Raw genomic sequence first — 24933 nt, 5'->3', positions numbered from 1 at the left:
TGGTTGAGCCTCTTGTGGGACAGAAAACAAAAGGGTGTTGAAATGCAAATAGATAACTCTGGGTCCCAGTCCCTGACTGCAAAAGGAAGCCAAAACTGACAACAACGTTTCCTTCTCTACGGAGGTTTGTAGAAAAGCTGTACAAAAATCTCACAAGATGTATTTCTTCTCGTGGACTGGAGTCCCAAGGTAGGTAAGAAAAACAAAACAAGATAAAAACAAACAAAGGATTCCGTACTTGGAATTTGCTCAGTACCAGTTGAATAGCTAATTGTTTCTTGTGTTCTTCCCCTCCCCCCTTTTTTTCTGCCTGAATAGATAATCCTTACAAAACATCTATTCATTCTACAAGTGAAAATTTCAAGAATATTCGATACTGACCTTGGCAAGAGTAATGGACCGAGATTGAGTGATGAATTTGTGTGTGTTGTGGCTGATGTGCATTTTGGTGCTTTGTATGCAAGTTGAAGAATATCTTAGCAATAGGAAAAGAAGATTTATGACATTTTAATTAATGAATATAATGAAGGCTAAAACTTGTAGATAAATTTATAAGGTACACAATTATTTTTATTGCTTTTTTTTTTTTTTTTAGCACAAAGGTGATTGTATTTTGTTGCTTTAAGAAAGGACCTCCTGATAATACTGGCTTGCTTTTATATTTCAATATGACCAGTTTAATTGATATGCAAACAATTATTTTTTAAGGGAAATAAAATGAGGCAGTAGTACAACTTAGTGAAGAGGACACTGTGTCAGATTCTTAATTACTAGATTAAATTTGAGCTCTTATTTGGCCTTTACTACCAACTGACTGCATAACTTGGGTAAGTTATTTGGCTCTTTTTTTTTTTTTAATTTACAAAATTAGAATGAAAACTATGGATAGTGAAAATATTTGGAAAAGCTTTTTGAAATCCCACGTGAAAGGCATCAGAAAAAAGAGTTGGGTGATTTTTTTTTTTTAATGGGAAATAATCTGATATTGTCAGTAAACCTAAATTTTTTGTATATTAATTTATTTTTTAAGCTGTTATTTAATTTCAGGTGCTTAAGAGCGCTTCAATTTGTTAATGGAAAGAAACACCATTTACACCGGATGGCTACAAAGCAACCTTATTCTGGTAAAATAATCTCTTAAATCCTTATATACACAGTCACTAACTGTTGGCTTTATAAGGTCAGTACCAGCAAACTAGCCCTGTGGCAGTTAGAAGCTCAGCATGTCCAAGATAGCAGTAACTCGAACAAACACAAAAAACAGCAAATAGTTTAAACAGTACCATTTGATTTGAATTTAACCCAATCTTAAACAGAGGACTCTAAAAAAAACAATTACCAGCAAAGCTACATTAATTAGGGAGATTGTTAGGTTGTATCAATGCAGTTTAGCTATGTCTTTTAAAAAGTGAAGATGGATTGGAAGTGGTGGCTCATACCTGTAATTTCAGCGCTTTGGGAGGCCAAGGTGGGAGGATCCCTTGAACCCAGGACTTTGAGACCAACTTGGGCAACAAAGTGAGACCATCATTTCTACAAAAAATTTAAAAATTAGCTGAGTGTGGTGGGGTGTGGCTGTGGTCCCAACTATTTGAAAGGCTGAAACAGGAGGAGTGCTTGAGCCCAGGAGGTCAAGGCTGCAGTAAGCCATGATCGTGCCACTGCACTCCAACCTGGGCAACTGAGTGAGACCCTGTCTCAAAAAAAAGAAAAACATTGAACTTGCAGGCCAACATTTATTTCTGACTGTTGACTACTTTTGAAGGAGAAAGCTTTGGACACTAACATTCTGGTCTCAGAGACCTCAAAGAAGCACAGCCCTGTAAAGAAGAAAATTCTGCTGGGATTAGCAAGAGCCTAAAGGTTTTGGGAACTTGGAATGCCAGGCTCAGTATTCCGAGTTCCAATATTGACTCTGCCTGTGAGTCACCCTGAACTAGTCACCCTGTCTCTTGTGTTTCCCCCTTTAGAGAAGAGCTAAGACTGTTGACTTTTCAGGAGTTGCAAAACATGTTACAAAAGGATAGGAAAGTACTATGCAAACATGTAAATATCATGAAATATTGTGGGGGGTACATAATAAAGATAAGCTGCATTCTTCTGATAATTGGAAGTTGATAATCTTTATGTAGAGACAGGCAGCTTGATTTTAGAATAGAGGTTAATGCTTGAAATTTTAATTTGAACAGTGTAAATTTGGATCATTATTTGCTCTGTCAGTCAATTTTGCTTACTGAAAGGAAACTCTTAACAAGTTATCTTAGTAGAATGGCTGATTTTCAGAATCAGACCCCCAGGCTTTCTAGAAATGTGTATTAAAATTTAGTAACCTCACTTTCAATTGTTGAGTATAGGACACTGTGGTTGGGTTTCTATATATATTGTAAACAAGCCAAATACACAAAGTGAACTCTCTATGGACCTTAAAAAAGTCTTAAAAAATTTTTTTTTGAGGATATTGATTGAGGCACCTATTTTGTTCCTTATTTTTGCAGGATAGCTTGTCAGTGCCCGCTTGGGTTTTTGAATTCTGACTTTTTGCTGACCGTGATTTGGCTGTCTCATTAATAAGGTAAACCTTTCTAAAGTAGAGCTCATTGCTTTTTAGTTCTTTTAATGGTGTGGCTAGCCTCTAGAGAATATGATTTTTACTCTTCATTCTTTCTGGCAACTTTATACCCTCCACTAACCCACCCAGTCCTGAAATCCTGTTGGTTTTTCCATCTGTGTCTAGCGTCTCTCTTCTGATTCCCAGTAAACGCTACTATATTCCCATCATTCGAAATTAACAACTGCTATTATTATGGTCATATCTGATTCAACTTTTTTTTTTTTTTTGAGACTGAGTCTGGCTCTGTCGCCCAGGCTGGAGTGCAGTGGCCGGATCTGAGCTCACTGCAAGCTCCGCCTCCCGGGTTTACGCCATTCTCCTGCCTCAGCCTCCCGAGTAGCTGGGACCACAGGCGCCCGCCACTTCGCCCGGCTAGGTTTTTGTATTTTTTAGTAGAGATGGGGTTTCACCGTGTTAGCCAGGATGGTCTCGATCTCCTGACCTTGTGATCCGCCCGTCTCGGCCTCCCAAAGTGCTGGGATTACAGGCTTGAGCCACCGCGCCCGGCCGTGATTCAACTTTTTAATGAACTAAAACATTGATGATAAAATCAAGTTCCTTTGAATATTAATTCCATTTCCTCCTTCTGTCCTCATGTCCCAGAGCCCATGTTCAGTTTGTATACTTTTTAATATTTTATATATACTTATATGTACCCATAGTTAATATGTAGTATTGTTTTATGGATTTAAATATACATAAATGGTTTCTTTTTTAGAGAGATAAGATCTCACCCTGTCACCCAGGCTGGAGTGCATGATCATAGCTCACTGCAGCCGTGACCTCCTGGGCTCAAGTGATCCTTCTGCTCCAGCCTCTCAAGTAGCTAGGACTACTGATGTGTGCCACTATGCCTGGCTAATTTTTTTTTTTTTTTTGTAGAGATGGGATCTCACAATGTTGCCTGGTCTCAAACTCCTGGCCTCAAGAGATCCTCCCTCCTTTGCTTCCCAAAGTGCTAGGATTACAAGTGTGAACCACTATGCCCAGCCCACTGTTATATGATTTGTTTACTTTCTCTGAGTATTGTTTTTAAGGTCTAGCCATGTTTTTGTACAGACACACGCACACACACGTCTATACATATTCATTTTTTTTTTTTTTTTTTTGAGATGGAGTCTCACGCTGTTGCCCAGGCTGGAGTGCAGTGGTGCGATCTCGGCTCACTGCAAGCTCCGCCTCCTGGGTTCACGCCATTCTCCTGCCTCAGCCTCCTGAGTAGCTAGGACTACAGGCGCCCGCCACCGCGCCCGGCTAATTTTTTGTATTTTTAGTAGAGACGGGGTTTCACTGTGGTCTCAATCTCCTGACCTTGTGATCCGCCCGCCTCGGCCTCCCAAAGTGCTGGGATTACAGGCTTGAGCCACCGCGCCCGGCCATATTCATTATTTTTAATTGCTGTCTAGCATTTTTTTTTTTTTTTTTTTTTTTGAGACAGTGTCTTGCTCTGTCACTCAGGCTGGAGTGCAGTGGTACAATCTCAGCTCACTGCAACTTCTGCCTCCTGGGTTCAAGCAATTCTCCTGCCTCAGCCTCCCAAGTAGCTGGGACTACAGGTGCCCACCACCAAGCCCGGCTAATTTTTGTATTTTTAGTAGAGACGGGGTTTCACTGTCTTGGCCAGGCTGGTCTCAAACTCCTGACCACAGGTGATCTGCCCACCTCGGCCTCCCAAAGTGCTGGGATTACAGGTATGAGCCACCACGCCCGTCTATTTGCTATCTGGTATTTCATAGCATAAATAATACCACATTTTATCAATTTATTAGTGAATATATGATTGTTTATAATTTTTTCACTAATATATAGGCAATAGTTTCTTAGTCTTGATTCCTAGATGCAGGATTGTGCATATTTTGAATATGCACAATTTAACTTTTAAGAGATATTACCAAATTGATTTTCAACTGTTGGAAAACTGTTTCCGCAGATACTTTCCAACATTTGTCAGACTTCTTAATCTTTGCCAATTTTAGGGGTAACAAATGGTTTTCTCTGGGCTTTCTAGCTTAATTTCAGTTCATCCTATTCATAGTTGCTGGCCTAATCCTCTCTAACGACAGCGCTGCTCAAGGCCTTGCCTGATCAAACACTCTCAGAAGCTCTCCCGCTATCTACTCAGTCCAAACTGCATCAAGTTCTCTGCAAGCAACCTGTCCCACCTCATCCATCTGTGCCCAGCTGGACCAGAACATACAACTTACCACTTTCTCAAACTCAGCTTTTATTTTTCTGCCTCTGCAACTTGATCATGCTCTTCTGCATTCCTGTATTGATTCAATAAATATTTATTGAGCTCTTTACTTCCTGCCAGGTGCTGGGAATATAAGGGTGAAAAAGAAAGACAATATCTAGGCACTTATGTGACTTAATTTTTAGTAGAGGATGGAGATGGGCAGAAAATAATCCAGTAAAAAAATTGAACACGATAATTTTCCATAGTACTTTATAAGTACTATAAAGAAAGTAAAATAGAATGTTAAAGAGTTTGTGTGGAGGAGTGATGGGGGTGGATATGGGGCATGTACAGGTGGGAACTTTAGAGGGGCAGGTGCTCAGTGAAGGCTTTACAGAGAAGGTTATATTCCCCTTGAGACCAGCAGTGTGAAGCTCATTCACAGACCAGAAGTATTTCTGATCCTGAGCAAGTGCAGATGCCTGCATGTAGGGGTGGCCTCGAAGGATCCTGAGAGGAACAGAGCTGCCCTTGTGGCTGGCAGTCGGGGCTAGGAGAGTGGTGGATGCTGTAGGAGACAAAGGCAGGCAAAGCCATGCCTCTCAGGGCCTTGTGGATGCTGTCTTCCAAAGCCACTGCAGGAAACCGTAGTTTGCCCTTTAAAGCCCTGTAAAGCCGTGATCAAATCCTTTCTTCATAATCATTCCTGATCCAGCTGGCTGAGCGCGCTCTTTCTGGACCACCATTGCACAGTGGTGGTTCCTCTTACGGCATTTAACATAGAACTTTGGGATCTTGATGTCTGTTCTTCCCATGAGCTATCAGAATTTGTTTTCATGTTGCTATTTTGTTTCTACCTCTACTTTATTGTCTGGTATGAGGAAAGTAGGGGGAGAAAAGGTAGAACACAGAAGAAGCCTATCTTTTTTGATTGAGTCACTTTGGAACGAACTGAGTTTCAGTGAAATAAGCTTTCCTGTTGTATATTTGAGCTGATTTTCAGTGGCAAATATGACAAATTTAATTTTCCTTAAAAATTGATAAGACCAGTTGGAGTTCTAAAAGTGATTTTTTCCACCCCTTGAAGATCTTTTCTCAGAATAGCAGTCTGTAGGCTGTCACCTAAAGTGTCCTGTTTTCAGTGCCGCACCTGCTATGAGCTTCAGCTTTTTATGAAGACGTCATGGTGTGCTATCTGTACTGAGAACCTTTCCCCAGCATCAGCCAGCTCTTGAAGATAACATTGTCTGCTAGAGATTGTCATGTATGTGGATTTTATCTCTATCTTCACGGTAATTTTGGAGTTGTGTGTTAGACCTATCTTACTGGTGAAAAGAATGAAGGTTCGTAGAGGTCATTGCTTGTCTGTCCCCAGGTTACGGAATGAGAGAATAGTGAACCTGACACTTGAATCTGGGGCTACTGACCAATTCTCTATGAAGTGTCCATGCTTTAACTAGTAACATAGCAAAGACCAAGCACTTGCAATTATTTCTAGTTGTGCTGTGAACCACTGTGATCACTGTTGATCGCATTTTCCTTCTTGAACTCATTTTCTATTAATAGGAGCATTTATCACAGACAGTGAGAAGCAGTTTGTGCAGTGGGGAAGAGCATGGGCTGTCTGAAGCTAGACTGTCTGAGTCAGGGTCTTCTCTGCCAGCTTGCTAGCTGTGTGGGGGAAGTTACTTAACATTTCTGTGGTTAAGTTTCCTTATTTTTAGTATGAGGATAATAACAGCACCTACATCATTGGGTTGTTGTAAGGATTAAATAGGATAATGTACTTAAAATGCTTAGAACAGATCCTTGTACTTAATAAGTCCTCAGTTAATGCTCTCCTAGTCTCAGGTCTCAGCTCAAATGTCCTCTCCTAGGGAGGCCTTACCTGGCCCCTGTAGCTAGCCTGGGCCTCCCTCAGGCACTTACCATCTCCACACTCTGCCTGCACCCTGCCTACTTCCCTCGTGGTGGTTTCCCTCTTTTGGGGTACCAGGTTCATTATAGGGTTGTGTCCTCTGTGACAATGTGAGCTTTCCATGGGTTGACTTGTATGTTCCAGTTTCCAGCTCCAGGGCAGTGCCTGGCATGTAGTTTGCTCTCAATGTACATTTGTTTAATGGCTCTCTGTTTCTGACAATCCTGAATCAGAGCTTTCATTTTGAGCAAAGTAGTTGCTCCTCTGGTTTCTTCTCAGTATGCCATATGTATTAGTGTTCCCTGAAACTTCATTCCCACAGCTTCAGACATGATCCCAAATGGCTCATAAATTTGTACTTCTAGCCCTGACTCCTCTTTCTTTCCTTTCTTTTCCTTTTTTTTTTTTGTGTGTGTTTTTTTGAGACGGAGTCTCACTCCGTCGCCCGGGCTGGAGTACAGTGGTGTGATCTCGGCTCACTGCAACCTCTGCCTGCTGGGTTCAAGCAATTCTGCTGCCTCAGCCTCCCGAGTAGCTGAGATTACAGGCACCTGCCACTATGCCCACTAATTTTTTGTATTTTTAGTAGAGACAGGGTTTTACCATGTGTTGGCCAGGCTGGTCTCGAACTCCTGACTTCGTGATTCGCCCGCCTTAGCCTCCCAAAGTCCTGGGATTACAGGTGTGAGCCACCATGCCTGGCCCTGACTCCTCTTTCAATCTGTATTTCCAACTAACTGTTCATAAAACAAATTCTGGTAGGTATCCTTAGCACAACATGTTCAAAACAAATGTGCTTTTTTTTTTTTTTTTTCCAAAACCAGGTCCTCTTTCTGTGCCCCCAACCTGGTTGACAATGTGTGCCTTCATTCACCCGATTAGAAACCTTGGAGGTATCCTGTACTCTTCTATCACTTACCCTCAGCCTAAAGCCAGTCAGTCACTAAAGTGTTGTCTGTCATTGTCATCATCATCATCATCATCATTATCATCATCACCATCAATGCTATCACCACTGATGGAGTGAGAACCTTGTGCAGATGAGCATGAACCCCAATTTCATTTGCAAAATGACCCAGACAGCAGATTTCATCTCATCTGCAATAAGCAAGGTGAGGTTTTGATGACATTAAGGACATGGCTAAGAAGAGGTTGAGAACCAGCATTCAGCCCACCTGACTCCAAAGCTCATGACCCGAACCTCAAAGATTTCTCCAGTGAGGTCCTTTTTTTTAATGGCAGGATCACACCATTAGTCTGGACTGGATCCAACCTTGATTGTTGCAACAGCCTTTGATTTTATCCGTCAAACCCTGTGCCTTCTGTGCAACCCATTCTCTACCCTGGCATAAGCATTACTAAAATACCAATCTGGTCCTATGACTCCTCTGCATAAAAACCACTGCTGGGGCTGGTCAAGTGCAACAGTGTTTACAACTAATTGATCACAACCAGTTACAGATATCTTTGTTCCTTCTTTAGCCAAAACACACACACACACACACACACACACACACACACACACACAAAACCCCATTATTGGTTCCCTTTTGCATCTTTTGAATTCTAAACTCCTTACATAGCATAAAATCCCCTTCTGGGTCTTTTCCCAGCCTACACCCCACCTCCCCACCTGCCCCATTCCCCCTGTTGCTCCTACCTCTGGCCTTACTTCAGCCCCAGGGTCCCCTGCTGGACATGGCAGGCCTAGTACATTCTGCCCTGGGCCCTTTTACTTTGCTTTGTGACATATTTTTCATCCTTCAACCTTCAGCTCATAAGCCATATTCTCTGTGGAGGCATCCAGAGGGCCCCAGACAGCCCCTCCCACCTGTGTTCCTCAGAGCATTCTGTGCCCATAATTAGGATGAACACATTTCTGAATCAGCAGTGGAAATGTTTCAGTTCAGACAGCTACGCATGTGTCCCTGAAGACAATGGGACAGTTAATTGAGCAAAGTCCAGAAGAAGCTCTTGGAGGTGATTCCTCTTTGTCTGTGTGCTACCCTGTAGAGGGGTCGGGAAGGTACTTCCAGGGTAGAGAGCTGTAGGGGGTCCTTGTATTTGCCCACACCTGACACGATGCCTAACTCATTGTTTGCTGAATGTATGAAGATTATGCCAGGCCTGAGATTCTTTTGAACATATCCAAATGTCATGTGTTAGTTTCTCCAAATAACCAACCAACCAACAAACCCAGCTCTTTATAACAATGGACAACCTAGCATGAGTATTAGGACTCTGTTTAAGTCTCAGCTTTATCACTAGAACAATTCTCATAGCCACACTTCTTCATCTGTAAAATGGGGATAACAGTCGTTACTTACAGGAGTTGCAGTGAAGATTTTGTGAATGAATTGAAGGAAATTAGCAGGCACAGAGTCTGGCAAAGAAGTCTTTGTTTCAGGCACAAAGATGTGTAGCCCATCACTATAAACAGGAACTAGAAGGCAAGGTCATGTTCTAAAATAACTTTTAAAAGTTAGGATATCATTGGGAATTTTAAAAGGTAAGACAATTAAAAATACGACTAATATTTGTCAAGTTTTTTTTTTTTTTTTTTTTTTTTTTTTTTTTTTTTTTTGATACAGAGTCTCACTCTTTCACCCAGGCTGGAGTGAAGTGGTGCTCACTGCAACCTCTGCCTCCCGGGTTTAAGTGATTCTCCCTCCTCAGCCTCTTCAGTAGCTGGGATTACAGGCACCCGCCATCATGCCCGGCTAAGTTTTGTATTTTTAGTAGAGACAGGTGTTCACCATGTTGGTAAGGCTGGTCTTGAACTCCTGACTTCAAGTTATCCAACCCCCTCGGCCTCCCAAAGTGCTGGGATTACAGGCGTGAGCCACGCGCCTGGCCTTATTTGTCAGTTTTAACGTATGAAGAGACATCCTCCTAAATGTTAAAGTACCCTTTGATTTTTTACCCATGCATTTTACAGCTGGGCTGGGAGAGATGTGACTCCCGGTTTGTTTTGCCTCACCTTTGCATTTCATCAGCTGTGTCTGATCCCAGCCTAACCTGTGTGTCGGAATCACGTGGATGAGTGTTTTATAGACTCCTGGGCTCTACCCCAAACCCACTGAATCAGAATGGGGACAGGAAGGGAACTGTCAATCTATATTTATGAAAACCTCCCCTGTGGTTTTGATAGTCTGCAAGGTTTGGGAATCACTAGTTCCCAAACACACCAGTAGAAAAGCAGATAGTGCTTAACATTCTCAATTTCTCAACTTTAGAGTCTTTGTAATTTAACAAAATTTAGTTTGTTTGCTTTTTTGTAAGTAACATTAGCTTTCTCAATGTCTGTTTCACCTTCATTGCAGTCTGTTTATCCAGCCTGGGGAAAAAACTGGCTCCATTTAAACAATGGGACAAAAAAGGTGCAAACTTGACCAGCTTCCCTACCTTTTTTGCATTAGCGTGTAGGTATTTCCTCCATGTCCTACTGGGGCCATTTAAATGCTAATGTAGTTAAGGACAACAATCTTTTTAGCAATCAGATAAAATTGTTTTTACCGCAATCTTATTTCTCATTTCTCCAGTCCATACTTTTCTTTTTGGGGCAGGGTGGGGGTAGGGATAGAGGGGCATACATTTAAATTCTTTGACTTTTCAAACCTTAACAAAAATCCTCTCCTAATATCTTCTCAGCAGTTCTTGCAATGTATCTATCATCTAAACCTGAGCTCTGCAATTTGAATGTGCTGAGTCACCTTGTCTTTGCAGGGTCAAACATTTTGCATCCAGGAAAAGTACTGCAGAAAATCACACTGTGGGCAGCTATCTGGTATGCTGTTATTTGAATATTTGAATACAAATAGGAAGACTGGAAAGGAGAAAGTTACTGTGTACACAGATACATAGTAATTTATATACACTTAAAACAACTTTTTTTTTTTTTTTACAGATTTCTAATAGTCTGCTAAGTCCTCTTTCTGATTGATGATTTTTGTATGTGTGAAATTCTCTAAATATTTATTTGTATTCCTAGAAAGTGAAAATGAATATAAATGGTAAAGCAGTTGCCTTGCAATGTTTAATAAAAGGAGAAAATAGTCTTTGTCATTATTCTGAAGCTTTGCCTAATTAAGATTCTTGAATTAATTTTAAAGAATTAATAACAAAAAATACAATCATGAACCAGATATTCAGAGTTAATGTCTAACTTAAGTTCAACTTTTAGGAAGTCTGTTTTCCTATTTTGATCATGTAGTTGAATAGACAGTGAGGAGATGTTACTACAACTGTATTAATAGAGGAAGTGGCAGGAAGCTACAGTTTCCTTAGAATCAGAAAGAAAGTTTATAGAACTCACTGGAAATGAGGTTATAGATAAAGATTGAAGTCGGAATAACTTTTATTTAGAACTGCTGTTGTATTTTTGTAACATAAGAGTGGTTTTCTTTAAAGTAAGTATTTGGGGCTAAAGAGAATGCCAACACTCCTCTCACAGGGAAGTCGGAAAGCTTACCAGTATTAACAAACATCCGAAGTCATTTCACAAGGTGGAAATTTACTGTAGAACCAATGAACATAATCTTCCTTCAGGGTGTTTTGAGTCATGAATGGGGAGCAACTTGCTCCCTTTGTGGATGGAGCACTGGGGACAAGCTTCTCTGCATCAGAGCCTGTGAAATATCAGTAGCAATAGCTACTGTACTCTGAGTGCTCACTTCCTCTATGCCAGAGGCTGGCTCTGGTCTTTAATCGAATTCGCTCATTCCATCCTACAGCCCCTTATAAAGAAGGAACACTAATTTTCAATACCTTAAAGAGGCCAAATCATTCCCACAGCATCGGTGGCAGAGGGGGTATTTGAACCCAGGCAGAATGACTCGAACTCCCTGGTAATTAGCCATGGTGGAGAATGTCTCCCAGCTCACAAAAATGACTACTTACTGGCAAGTAACACTAAATACAGAAAGAACGTCATCAGTTGGTTGGTGTTCTTGCTTTCTCTCAATGAACAATTAAGAGGGAGCAGAGGTGAGATGGGGTGGGGTGGGATAAAGGGGAGGCCTGGAAGAAGGGACAGAAGGGTTGCAAATAATCATGCAGGAGCCCAGCGAGACTCAGAGAAAGATTCTAACCTAAAATGCGTTTCTGCTGTCAGCTATTCTGTAATTAACATCCACAGATGAAAACATGAAATATATTAAGAATCCTTTGCGGTTTTTTCCTTTTTTTTGAGATGGAGTCTTGCTCTGTTGCCCAGGCTAGAGTGCAGTGGAGCGATCTCGGCTCACTGTTAGCTCTGCCTCTCAGATTCACGCCATTCTCCTGCCTCAGCCTCCCAAGTAGCTGGGACTACAGGCGCCTGCCACCACGCCTGGCTAATTTTTTGTATTTTGTTTAGTAGAGACGGAGTTTCACCGTGTTAGCCAGGATGGTCTTGATCTCCTGACCTCGTGATCTGCCCACCTCGGCCTCCCAGAGTGCTGGGATTACAGATGTGAGCCACTGCGCCCGGCCATTTTTTTCCAATTTTGACTGATGGACATAATAAAATGACTTGATAATTAAAAAAAAAAAAAAATCCACAAAAACCAACAATCCCAAATCCTCAACTAACTGCTTTTCATCATTCTACTCCCTGATTAGACATGGAATTGGGCTCGTTGCTAGGGGTAGAATAATGGCCTATGTTGGGCAGGACAAGGGCATGGAGCTCTCCAGCAAGCAGCACAGTGGGACAGCACAGGCTTCTAGCATGCATGGTTTCAGTCTCAATTGTTTACAAGCCTTGGGATCTGGAACAATTGATTTGAGCCCTATAACATTATAATGGTTCCTTTTCTCAGAACCTAATATGGGGCCAGAGAAGGCACTCAGCCAGGAGGGTTTTTTCAGAGGCCAAGGAAGAACTAGTTAAGAGGCCAAGCCTCCTGGGAGACCACGTAGATGAGTAGGGTCAGGTGCCTGTGTCTGAGATCTAGCTCAGGTCAGGGCAGTTTTCATTGAGAAGGTGAGATTTGAACAAAGATTTGAAGTTGCTAGCCGTGTGGGAATCTCAACAGAAGAGATTTCCAAGCAGAGGAAACAACTAAGGAGAAACAGGAAATTGCCTTCTGGCAAGATCTAGGAACAGCAAGGAAGTAAGTGGCTGAAACAGAGTGAGTGAGGGGTAAAGTAGTTGAAAGTGAGGTCGGGGAGTAAGGGAGTCAGACTGGCCAGCATCATTTTAAGGACTCTGAGTTTTAACTATGAGAGCAACATGGAGCCATTGCAAAGTTCTGAGTGGAGGAGGATATGTGACTGAGAGTTTAAAAAGATTGCTCTAAGCCAGGTGCAATGGCTCATGCCTGTAATCCCAGCACTCTGGGAGACCGAGGCAGTAGGATCACTTGAGAACAGGAGTTCGAGACCAGCCTGGACAACGTAGCCTGACCTCGTCTCTACTAAAAGAGAAATAAAGCTGGGTATGCTGGTGTATACCTGTAGTCCTAGCTACTCAGGAGGCTGAGGCGGGAGGATCACTTGAGCCTGGGAAGTTGAGGGTGCAGTGAGCCATGATCAGGCCACTGCACTCCAGCCTGGGCAACAGAGCAAGACCCTGTCTCAAAAACAACAGCAACAACAAAAATCTAAAAATATTGCTCTGATTGCTATATTCAGAATAGACTGGGTTTGAAGCAGAAAGACCAGTTAGGAGCCATTGAGTAATCCAGACAAGAGATGATGATGGGTCTGACCAGGGCTCATAACAGTATGGAGGTGAATAGTAGGAAGATTCTGGGTATATGTTGAAGGTAGAACCAACAGGATTTATCCCTGGGTTGGATGTGGAATGTGAGTGGAAAAGAGAAGGTGAGGATTTACTCCAGGGCTTTTGGCATGAGCACCTGGAAGGATGGCGTTGCCAATACCTGGGGTGGGAAGGATATGCAGAGAAAACAGATTTGGGGGGAACACCAAGGGTTCATTTTTGCTCATGTTGAGTGTGAGATGTCCAATTGATATCCAAGTGGGGATCAAATGGAAGAGGGAAAGGGTCTGGTCTGGTGATACGCTTTTAGAAATTACCAGCGTATAAATATTTAAAGCCTGGAGAGAGAGAGATCATAAAGGGAGTACTGATAGAGAAGAGAAGGGGTCAACAGACTGAGCTTTGAGGTGCTACAATACTGTGAGTTCTAGAAAAAGAAGAGGGAGCCTCAGAGGGGACTTGAGATGGAGTAACAAATGAGGCTGTCTTGAAAGGTGGCATTCACCAGGCAGAGTAGGGAAAGAATTCTAGGTGAGGGGAAAAGTGGGTACCCAGACCCAGAGATGTGAAAGCCTGATTTGGGAGAGGGACAGGGAGGATAGTAAGTGGTGTGGTGTGGGGAAGAGTAGAGGAGAGGCTGCAAGATGGGCTTCTCTGACATGTAAGGGACTTGGACCCTCAATGGAAGACTTTAGGAGTTAATTTCATGATAATTATGAGGAAGATGATGGCAGCTAAGACTCACTGAGGTATTATTCTAACTTACCATGTGTCAAGCACTGTGCTAAGCAAATTAGGTACATTATCTCACTTAATCTTTACACCTGCCCTTTAAGAAGGATAGTATTATACTCTGCAGATGAAGAGATGGGCTCAGGGAGGTCAAAGTTATCAGTGAGTAAACTGCCTTTAACCCAGGTAGTTCCATTCCAGAGTCCATCCTTTTAACCACTAACCTGTCCTGTGTCCTTGAGGTCTGGCACTTCTTAACCAGGTCTCAGAGGGTCAGCCTGAGAGCATGTGTCATTTTCCCATAGAGGACCTGACTTCATTGTTTCTCAGATGAGGTGCTTTGCATGCAAAGGGTTAAGGTAGATTCTGAGCACCAGTGAAGGAGTTCAAGTGGAGCAGCAACTTGACAGGATTTGCTTGTGTAGGATGTTGATCTGGCAGCAGTGTGGTGAACAGAGTGCGCGGGGTGCCTGTTAGTAAGGGAGATACATTTGGGGAAGATTAGCTCAATGTGAGACCTATTGAGACCCCTATAGTGAGGGGCCTGAAGGTAAAAAAAAAAAAAAAAAAACCTCCGGGACCCAAACCTAGGGGGCAATTTCAAATGTAATGCATGTAGGAGAATGTGAAGGACTCGGCATGTGACGCTTCCTTTTCCAAGTCAGGTGGGTCTGGCTTCTGGCTGTTCGCTTTCAACGTACTTGAAGGGAGACCTAAACACCCACCCCCCCCACCGCCCCCCCCCACACACTCTCTCCCTCTCTCTGTCTCTGTCTCTCTGTCTCTCTTTAGAGATAGGGCCTTAGTATGTTGCCCAGGCTGGAGTGCAGCGGCTGTTCACAAGTGTGATCATAGCACACTACAGCCTGAAACTTCAAGTGGTCCTCCCACCTCAGCCTCACAGGATCGGTGGGATTACAGTTGCGCACCACTGTGCCTGGCTGAACATAAGCATAGATTACAAAGTGATTTGGGGCTATGACTTTCAAGGATTTCAAAGATTTGAGTGACATTGCTGTAGCTAAAATACGTCCATTCTTTTATTTATTTAAAAAGAGTTTATTACTTATTGTATCTATAAAAAGAAAAGTAGTGATATAATTATACCAAACTGTTTCATTATAATAATAAGTCATCCACAAACCCATTAACTAATAACAGGAAAATAAACCCGTTTCATCTCATTAATCTCATTAAAGAATGTATTTCTAATAAAACTTTATGTTGAATGATTGTCAAAGTTTATAATATACTTATGATGTTTTGATTAATTGTGTACTATGAATAACTGGAATTTACTACTACTTAATCCAGAGAAATTTTTCTTTGTATACCTAGAGGATGATGGTCACAATTTTTTTTCTATTTTAAATTTTAATTTATATCCATAGTTTTGTGGATGAGATATGTGAAAGGGTTATTAATAAAAGCTTTTTTTTTTGAGACAGAGTCTCACTTTGTCACCCAGGTTGGAGTACAGTGGCATGATCTCAGCTCACTGCAACCTCCAACTTCCAGGTTCAAGTGATTCTTGTGCCTCAGCCTCCCGAGTAGCTGGGATTACAGGTGCTCACCACCATGCCCAGCTAATTGTTGTATTTTTAGTAGAGATGGGATTTTCCCATGTTGGCCAGGCTGGTCTTGAACTCCTGACCTCAGGTCATCTGCTGGCCTCAGCTTCCCAAAGTGCTGAGATTACAGCCATGGGCCACTGTGCCTGGCCAATAAAAGCTTTTGAAGCGTAAAAACAAATTTCATTTATAATTGGTGGGTAAAACAAAAACTTGCATCCAAATGTTTATAGCAGCCTTATTCATTTATTTTTTTTTTTTTTGAGATGGAGTCTCGTTCTGTCACCCAGGCTGGAGTGCAGTGGCTCGCTCCACTCACTGCAACCTCTGCCTCCTGGGTTTACGCCATTCTCTGCCTCAGCCTCCTGAGTAGGCTGAAAACCATTAAGTTGCATTCTTTAAATGGAAAAATTATATGGTTTTTTTTTTTTTTTTTTTTTTTTGAGACGGAGTCTCACTCTATTACCCAGGTTGGAGTGCAGTGGTGCAGTCTCAGCTCACTGCAACTTCTGTCTCCTGGGTTCAAGTGATTCTCCTGCCTCAGCCTCCCCAGTAGCTGGGATTACAGGTGCACACCACCATGCCTGGCTAATTTTCTTGTGTTTTTAGTAGAGACGGGGTTTCACCATGCTGAACAGGCTGGTCTCGATCTCCTGACCCTGTGATCCACCCACCTCGGCCTCCCACAGTGTTGGGATTACAGGCGTGAGCCACTGCACATGGCCTGTATGTGTTTTATATCTCAATAAAGCTGTTAAAATATCTGTGGGAGGTTGGGCACAGTAGCTCATGCCGGTAATCCCAGCACTTTTTTTTTGTTTTTGCTGTTTTTTTTTGAGATGGAGTCTCATTTTGTCACACAGGCTGGAGTTCAGTGGCGAAATCTTGGCTTACTGCAACCTCCGCCTCCTGGGTTCAAGCGATTCTCCTGCCTCAGCCTCCCAAGTAGCTGGGACTACAGGAGCATGCCACCACGCCCGGCTAATTTTTTGTATTTTCAGTAGAGATGGGGTTTCACCGTGTTAGCCAGGATGGTCTTGATCTCTTGACCTCATGATTCGCCTGCCTTGGCCTCCCAAAGTGCTGGGATTACAGGTGTGAGCCACCATGCCCAACCTAATCCCAGCACTTTGGGAGGCCGAGGGAGGAGGATCACTTAAGGCCAGGAGTTCAAAACCAGCCTGGGTAACATAGTGAGAACCCAGTCTCTACACTTTTGTAAAAAAAAAAAAAAAAGTAAAAAGTTAGCTGGATGTGGTGGCACATACCTGTAGCCTCAGCTACTTGAGAGGCTGAGGCAGAGAATCTCTTGAGCTCAGGAGTTTGAAGCCGCATGAGCTGTCACTGCACCACTGCACTTCAGCCTGAACAACAGAACAAGACCCAGTCTCCCCCACCCTCCTCCCAACCAGAATTCTGTGGAGTAAGTGAATGAAAACAGAATTTAAAGCAGAAATAAGAATGATAAAGTATTCTGACTACAAAAGAAGATATTTATATTTACAAAACACATCAATTCATTGCAACCATTTAAATTTGGGATTATAGCTACTTGGGAGGCTGAGGCAGTTGGTTGGATTGCTTGAGTTCAGGAGTTCAAGACTACAGTGAGCCATAATCTCCCCACTGTACTCTAGCTTGGATGAAGAGTGAGCCCCTGTCAAGTAAATAAATAATAAAATAAATAAAATAAAATAAAATATTTGAATGTCAAATCAGAAATTGCATAGGAGGGCTCAGTGAGGTGGCTCACGCCTGTAATCCTAGCACTTTGGGAGGCCCAGGCGGGCAGATCATCAGGTCAGAAGATCGAGACCAGCCTTGCCAACATGGTGAAACCCCGTCTCTACTAAAATACAAAAAATTAGTTGGGCGTGGTGGTGCACGCCTGTAGTCCCAGCTACTCAGAAGGCTGAGGCAGGGGAATTGCTTGAACCGGGGAAGTGGAGGTTGCATGAGCCGAGGTCGTGCCACTGCACTCCAGCCTGGTGACAGAGCGAGACTCTGTCTCAAAACAAACAAACAAACAAAAAGAAATTGCATAGGAGTATGTAGTTTTGTTTTTGTGGGTTTTTTTGTTTTGTTTTTTGTTTTTTTGAGACAGGATCTCGCTCTGGCACTGAGGCTGGAGAGCAGTGGCGTGATCCTGGCTCACTGCAGCCTCTGCCTCCTGGGTTCAAGTGATTCTCCCACCTCAGCCTCCTGGGTGGCTGGGACCACAGGCCTACGGCCACAAAACCACTTGCCTCGGCCTCCCAAGGTGCTGGGATTACAAGCATGAGCCACCATGCCCAGCCTGGTAGTTTTTATTTTAGGAGATTCTTTTTTTTTTTTTTTTTTTTTTTGAGACGGAGTCTCGCTCTGTCACCCAGGCTGGAGTGCAGTGGCCGGATCTCAGCTCACTGCAAGCTCCGCCTCCCGGGTTCACGCCATTCTCCTGCCTCAGCCTCCCAAGTAGCTGGGACTACAGGCGCCTGCCACCTCGCCCGGCTAAGTTTTTGTATTTTTTTAGTAGAGACGGGGTTTCACTGTGTTACCCAGGATGGTCTCGATCTCCTGACCTCGTGATCCGCCCGTCTCGGCCTCCCAAAGTGCTGGGATTACAGGCTTGAGCCACCGCGCCCGGCCTATTTTAGGAGATTCTTAAGCAAAAAAGCCTGAAGCCCAGTGAATTGAATCTCCTAAAGAGAATGGCTAGATTAAATGAGAAAAGAGGACTAAAGAAGGAAAATTTCAGCCTAGCCAATGTGGCAAAACCCTGTCTCTACAAAAAGTGCAAAAATTAGCTGGGCATGGTGGTGTGTACCTGTAGTCTCAGGTACTCAGGAGGCTGAGGCAGGAGGATCACTTTGACCCAGTCTCATTTAAAAACAACAACAAAAACAAAAAGGAAAGACAGAAAATTAGGAATACTAGCATTGAAAGAAAATGCAGGAGAAATGGAGAAGTAGGACTGGAAACACAGAAGAACTGTTTCCAGCTAGAGGGTAGTGTCAAGCATCCCTCAGGATTGTGGAAGCTCAGGACTCAAACTCATCTGTGATTGGCAATTATGAAGTCTTTGACTCTGACACCACCCATTTCAGTGAATTAATTGCAGTCCAGTGCAGGGACTGATGGCTGGGAACAGGAGTTCAGAGAGGTTAGAGGCAAGAATCAGAGGGAGGAAGTGAAGACATCAACTGTGAACTACTTTCTTGAGAAGTTAGAACACAGAAATAATAGGGCAGTAGTTTGGTAACTTTTGGGAGAAGTGGTGTAAAGGTAGTTGTTACTACTTTGAAAATGGGATTGATTTGAACATAAACCAAAGGTAAAAAGCTGGTGAGTGAGAGAGTGAGTGAGAGAGAGGAGGGATGCTCATTTCTGTCATATGCAAAATGTTCTGCAAATCAGCTAGCCTTGGCTGTGACCCCCGGGAAGCCAGATGGGATGCCATCCCCCTTACTTCAGAATTGTGGCCTTTCTCTTCTGGTGAGTTAGGAATTTTACTCAGTACTTCTCAGGAATTTTACAAACTCTCATCTAGGCAGTGAGCCACTATCTTGATACTTAGTTTCCAAAACTGCTTGTTTCTACAGATCTCATTTTCAATGTTGCTAATGTTTAGTGCTACAATAGGGATAGGGGTGTGGATGGACCAACAGGCTAGCTCAACGTTCTTTTGAATTTGGGTAAGTGACTGATTTAGGGTAAGAGTGGCTCCCAAATTTCTTGGGTAGGAGCAAAAAAGAGATTTTAAGGTTTTTTTTTTTTTTTTTCCTCACCTTAGTTCTTTAGAACTATACTGGAAGAAACCAATTCACCTCAAATACCAAGGAAATGGGTGTGATGTAGGAGGCAGAAGAGTAGCCTTTTCCGTGCTGCCGGCAGAATGGAGACAGACCTGGGCTTGCACCCACCGCCCAGACCCAGGAGTGGATGGTTCAACGTGTACTGTAAGGCTAAAGAAGGTTGGCCAGGCATGGTGGCTCATGCATGTAATCCCAACACTTTGGGAAGCCAGCGCGGGCGGACCGCTCGAGCGCAGGAGTTTGAGACCAGCCTGGGCGACATGGCGAAACTCCATCTCTACAAAAATTACAGAAAAGCTGGGTGTGTTGGCACGCACCTGTAGTCCCAGCTGCTCTGGAGGTTGAGATGGGAGAATCACCTGAGCCCAGGAGGTGGAGGTCGTGTGAGCCCTGGTTGCACCACTGCCCTCCAGCCTGGGCGACAGAGACCCTGTTTCAATTAAAATAAAAGACTAAAGAAGGTCATGTGAAAGCTCACTGTGAACAGGATTTCTTTTTTCTCTGTAGGTGCTTCATTGTTACTTCAGTTTACTTGAACTCATTTCATTGTTTTCACACTCTTATGAAATGCTCTCAACAATAACTGCAACAATAAATAGAGAAGAAAGGAAGTATTTAGTAATATCAAGAGAGGGCCGTGGTTAGCATGAAACATCTTGCGTTATTCACCACTGCAATGAGAAGAAAGACTGAGTAAAGGGAATTTCATCCATTTCTCAAGGCTTTAGAGAGCTACATGCTCCATTTGAAGGTCATATTGTACATGGTGAGGTCACATTAAGGGAACTGACTTCCTCCTCTAAATCCCCCTGATCTTTATCTATTTCTTTCCTTGGTTTTATGCTAATACTTTGAAGAATTGAAGAATGTTATGAGGTGGCCAGGGAATGCTATGGTTCCAGGTAAATGTATTTTCAAGGTCTTTGGCAGTCGGTAAACCATTTTCCAGGACATACTTTGGTGTAAGCCTGCTAGTCGTAACAGCAACAAGTATTAGCAGGATAAACTATCTTAGTTTTTTGAATTTATACTTAATATTGTTATTGTTATTGCATTGTTTTGTAGCTGAGATATTAAGTTCCCTGCTGTGTGCCGAGAGCATTGAGAACCCAAAGATAAAGAGGACACAGCCCCTCTAATCAGCTGTTCTTTCTAGGGCCCTGTGGCTCCTTGTCCTTGGATGGAATTCAGGGGCCCATGAACTTTTATAGGAAAAGATTACAGTTTCACCACCCTCTAACTGCAATACAGTATTTCCTTCAGTTATCAATGGTAATGACAAGCCACAGGAATGGTAGCTATCCCCGTTTATACAGATCACTACTTTGAAATAATGGTAGTTATTTGACCTACCACTAGATCAATAACAAGGCGCATACGGTGTGACAGCCAATAAATGTTTGAATAGTTTGATAACTGTATTTCATAATTAGTTTTCTGCATATGCCTGTATCTATTTTACCTTATTTTGAGAAGACTTTAGGAGGCACACAAAAAAAGGCTAAGAACTCCTTTCTGTTTACTGTCTCATGAGGAAGACTAGACGCTTCAACAGATAAAATCAGTACAAAGTGGTGAGTGGCAGCTAGAAACATGCTCAGGAGCTGCGGAGCACAGGCTTGAGCTGAGATTCAGGGAAGGCTGGTGGAGAAGATTCCTGATCTGCATCTGGAATGAAGAAGAAACGGAAGCAGGAGGAGGTCATTTCCAGGGAGAGAACAGAACAGATCTTAGGACAGGAAATGGCCTGTGTGGAAGGCGGCTACTGAGAGTCAGGGCTTGCTTACTGTGCTAAGTCTTGGGGGCTCAAGAATGAATGAGGCACCTCCTAGGTGGTCAGTGTGCTCACTGTTCAGAACAATGTTTATGGGGACAGGGTGGAGAGGGGTACTGTTTGAAAAAGGAATTTTTTTTTTTTTTGGACACGGAGTCTCACTCTGTCTCCCAGGCTGGAATGCAGTGGCACGATCTCGGCTCACTGCAATGTCTGCCTCCCAGGTTCAAGTGATTCTCCTGCCTCAGCCTCTCGAGTAGCTGAGATTACAGGCGTCCACCACCATGCCTGACTAATTTTTGTATTTTTAGTAGAGATGGGGTTTCACCATGTTGGCCAGGCTGGTCTTGAACTCCCAACCTTAGGTGATCCACTTGCCTTGGCCTCCCAAAGTGCTGGGATTACAGGCATGAGCCAGCCACTGTGCCTGGCTGCCTTTCTAGAATTTTATATGAGTGGAATCATACACCATGTGCTCTTCTTTTTGGTCTGGCTTCTTTCACATGGCATAATGCATTTGAGATCTGTTCATGCTGTTGCAAATCAGTTCATTCCCATTTTTTTGCCAAGCAGTATTTATTATAGAATTATATACTTTGAAAAGGGGAAAAAATCAACCTTTGTTTTCATAAAACAAAATTTTAAAAAGGAGTGAGATTTTTAATGCTTATCAAATGGGAATACGAGTTAAAAATTGTTGAGAAATGCTGCTCCAGCGTGTGGTCAGAGTGCATTCCAGCCCAAGATTTTCTTACCGTCAGTGCTAAATTTGAGCACATTTGGAAGTATTTTAGACCTGAAAGAAGGCAGGACATCAAAACAACCACTAGAGCCGAGTGGGTCTTTGTAACCACAGACTCTCTGACGAAAAGATTTGTAAAGACTGCCTAATGAAGAGTTCAAAAAGCATTTTGTGTGTCATCTGTTTTCCTTACAGTCTCCTCACTTGGTAGATAAGGGGCAAGAATTATTTTCCATGTTGCATAAATAGGAAATGAGGTATAGCGAGTTTGAGATACTTATTACCCAAGATCCCAGGGAGTCAGAGGCAGACTGAGGACTGCAAAACGATCCCTCCCGGTCCCGAATCCTAGCCTTGCCAGTAGGCTGGGCTGAAAGCTTTAAAAAGAATACAGTAATTTCACTTTCACTTTCACTTTTGTTCTTGTTTGAGTTGTGATAGAATCTTTAATTTGAAGGAATGAAGGGTTTTCCTTTCCTTCTTTGTTTTTAAACTTCCCCCTCTTCTTGGTAAACACCAACATGTGTGTTAACTCTATCCAGTTGAACTCAACTGTTTTGTACCAGGCTCTTTTCCAGGCACTAAGGAGGCACTGATCTGGATAAATCCTGGAGGTTACTGTGAAGCAGGTAGGACAAAATGACCAAATGAGAATTAAATTACTTTTTTGGGGTCATGGAAGATTTGAAAATCTGGAGAAGCATGTGTGTCCTCTTTCCTCCCAAAACTGCACATAGTGTGTGTACACACACACACACACGTGTGCGTGTGTGGGCCCACATGATTTTGCAATGATTTTAGGGTGTTTAGAGATCCCCCTGGAGCTTGTGTGTAGGATTGGCCTTTGGATGAGTATTTTTGGCATAGAATGAAATAGTAATGCCTTGAAGGCAGCACAAAGTCATAGTCACTGAATAGAGAGAAAGATTCAGAGGATCCTGTGAGATGGGTGGGGCTGTTAGAGTTAGTGTTAGTGTTTTGATAGACACATGTACTGAGTTAGGAGGGTACTAATCTCTGGAAGGCAACATTCCAAGCAGAGGGCATGTCTGAGAAAGGTAGGAGGGGAGGGAAGCAGAAAAATGCAAAGCAACCTGAGAAACCCAGTTTGGCTGGAGGACAGATTATATGAAGAGGAATCTTCAGAAACACCCATAGAAAGGTAGGCAGGGGTCATATTGTGAGCGATGCTGTAAGCAAGGTGAGTAGTCTTGTATTGTTTTTATCTAGATTCACCAGTTAACATTTTGCTGTATTAACACTGGTTCTCCCTCCCAAACCCCCTTCCTAAACCATTTGAAAGTAAGATGCAGTCACAGTGGCCTTTACAGTTAAGTAACTGAAGAATAAGAATATTTTCCTACATAATCATAATAGAATTATTACTTAAAGAAATTTAACCTTGGTTTTATACCATTACCTAACATACAGTCTATATTTGCTCTTCATAGCTCTTTTTTTTTTTTGATTCCCGGATCCAGTTCAAAATCAGGCATTGCATCCAGTTGTCATGGCTTTAATCTTAATGCCTTCCCTGCACTGTTCTGGGAATATCTTGATACTGATATTTTTGAAGAGTCCACATCAGTTATTCTGCAGAATGTCTGTTGATTTGGCTTTGACTGTTTCCTCATGAGTAGATTCAGATTATACATTTTTGTTGATGTTGGGTTCTTCTCAGTGAATCACGTCAGATGATGTCAGCACAAGGCCTGCTCGTTTGGTTTAGGCAGCTTTCACTAGACTTTTTCATTGTAAAGGTACCTATCCCTTTTCTAATTAATAAGTAATATGTTGGGTGATAGTTTGTGTGTGACTATCCTTTTCTCCAGTGACCTTTCACCCAATAGTTTCAGCATCTTAGATGATCCTTGCCTGAGACAGTAGTTTCAGTGGTGGCTGCAAACTTGTGGTTTTCCAATTCTATCATCACTTTTACATTTATTAATTGGCAATCTATGACTTCTTATAGCCACATAAAGAGAATCCAGGAATTATCTGAACCTATGAATGTTACTTTATTTGGAAAAAGAGTCTTTGCAGATACAATTCAATTAAGAATCTTGAGATGAGGAAATTATCCTGGATTATCCAATGGGCCCTAAATCCAATGACAAATGTCCTCGGTGGAGGGAGATTTGAGACAGACAGGAGAAGAGAAGACACAAAGGAGGGAAGGAAGCAATGTGACTACAGAGGCAGAGGCTGGAGTGATGTAGTCACAAGCCGAGGAACGCCAACAGCCACCGGGAGCTGGAAGAGCCCAAGAATATATACTAATAGCTGGATTTAGGACTTCTGGTCTCTATAAATAGGAAAGAATAAATGTCTGGGTTTTTTTTTTTTCTTTTTTTTTTTTTGAGTCAAGGTCTTGCTCTGTTACCCAGGCTGAAGTGCAGGGGCGTGATCACGGCTAACTGCAACCTTGACCTCCTGGTCCCGAGCAATCCAACTTATCTCAGTCTTGAGTAGCTGGGAGACCAGCCACCACACCCGGTTAATTTTTGTATTTTTTATAGAGATGAGGTTTCACAACATGTTGCCCAGGCTAGTCTCGAACTCCTGAGCTCAAGTGATCTGCCTGCCTTGACCTCCCAAACTGCGGGGATTACAGGCATCTGTTATTTTAAGCCACTCAGTTTTTACTATAGCCACAGGAAACCAATACAAAGGTCAAGGGAATTTTTTGTTTTTAAAATATACAGGCCAGGCTTAGTGGTTCATGCCGGTAACCCTAGCACTTTGGGAGGTCAAGGCGGGCGGACCACTTGAGGTCAGGAGTACAAGACGAGCCCGACCAACATAGTGAAAGCCCCCTCTCTACTAAAAATACAAAAATAAACTGGGCGTGGTGGTGGGAGTCTGTAATCCCAGCTACTTGTTCAAGAGAATCACTTGAACCCGGGAGG

At 42.7% G+C, this 24933-nt stretch overlaps 1 long non-coding RNA gene across 6 annotated transcripts; it reads left to right on the top strand.

The window, feature by feature from the left end:
- The first annotated feature begins 74 nt into the window (after positions 1-74).
- LOC102120920 (uncharacterized) lies at positions 75-19985 on the top strand. 6 transcript variants are annotated; one of them, XR_012431117.1, is made up of 6 exons: positions 75-189; positions 319-556; positions 709-827; positions 1048-1124; positions 2496-2572; positions 19487-19985. It is a non-coding gene; the product is annotated as an uncharacterized lncRNA (long non-coding RNA). The 6 variants fall into 6 exon arrangements; XR_012431118.1 differs by lacking the exon at positions 709-827; XR_006698944.2 differs by lacking the exon at positions 709-827 and having other exon boundaries at positions 872-1124.
- The last annotated feature ends 4948 nt before the right edge of the window (positions 19986-24933 follow it).

Source organism: Macaca fascicularis, chromosome 1 (genome assembly GCF_037993035.2).
Source record: "Macaca fascicularis isolate 582-1 chromosome 1, T2T-MFA8v1.1".
NCBI lineage: Eukaryota > Metazoa > Chordata > Mammalia > Primates > Cercopithecidae > Macaca > Macaca fascicularis.
The sequence above is the reverse complement of the archived record's forward strand: the minus strand, read 5'-3'. Positions and strand labels throughout refer to the sequence as shown.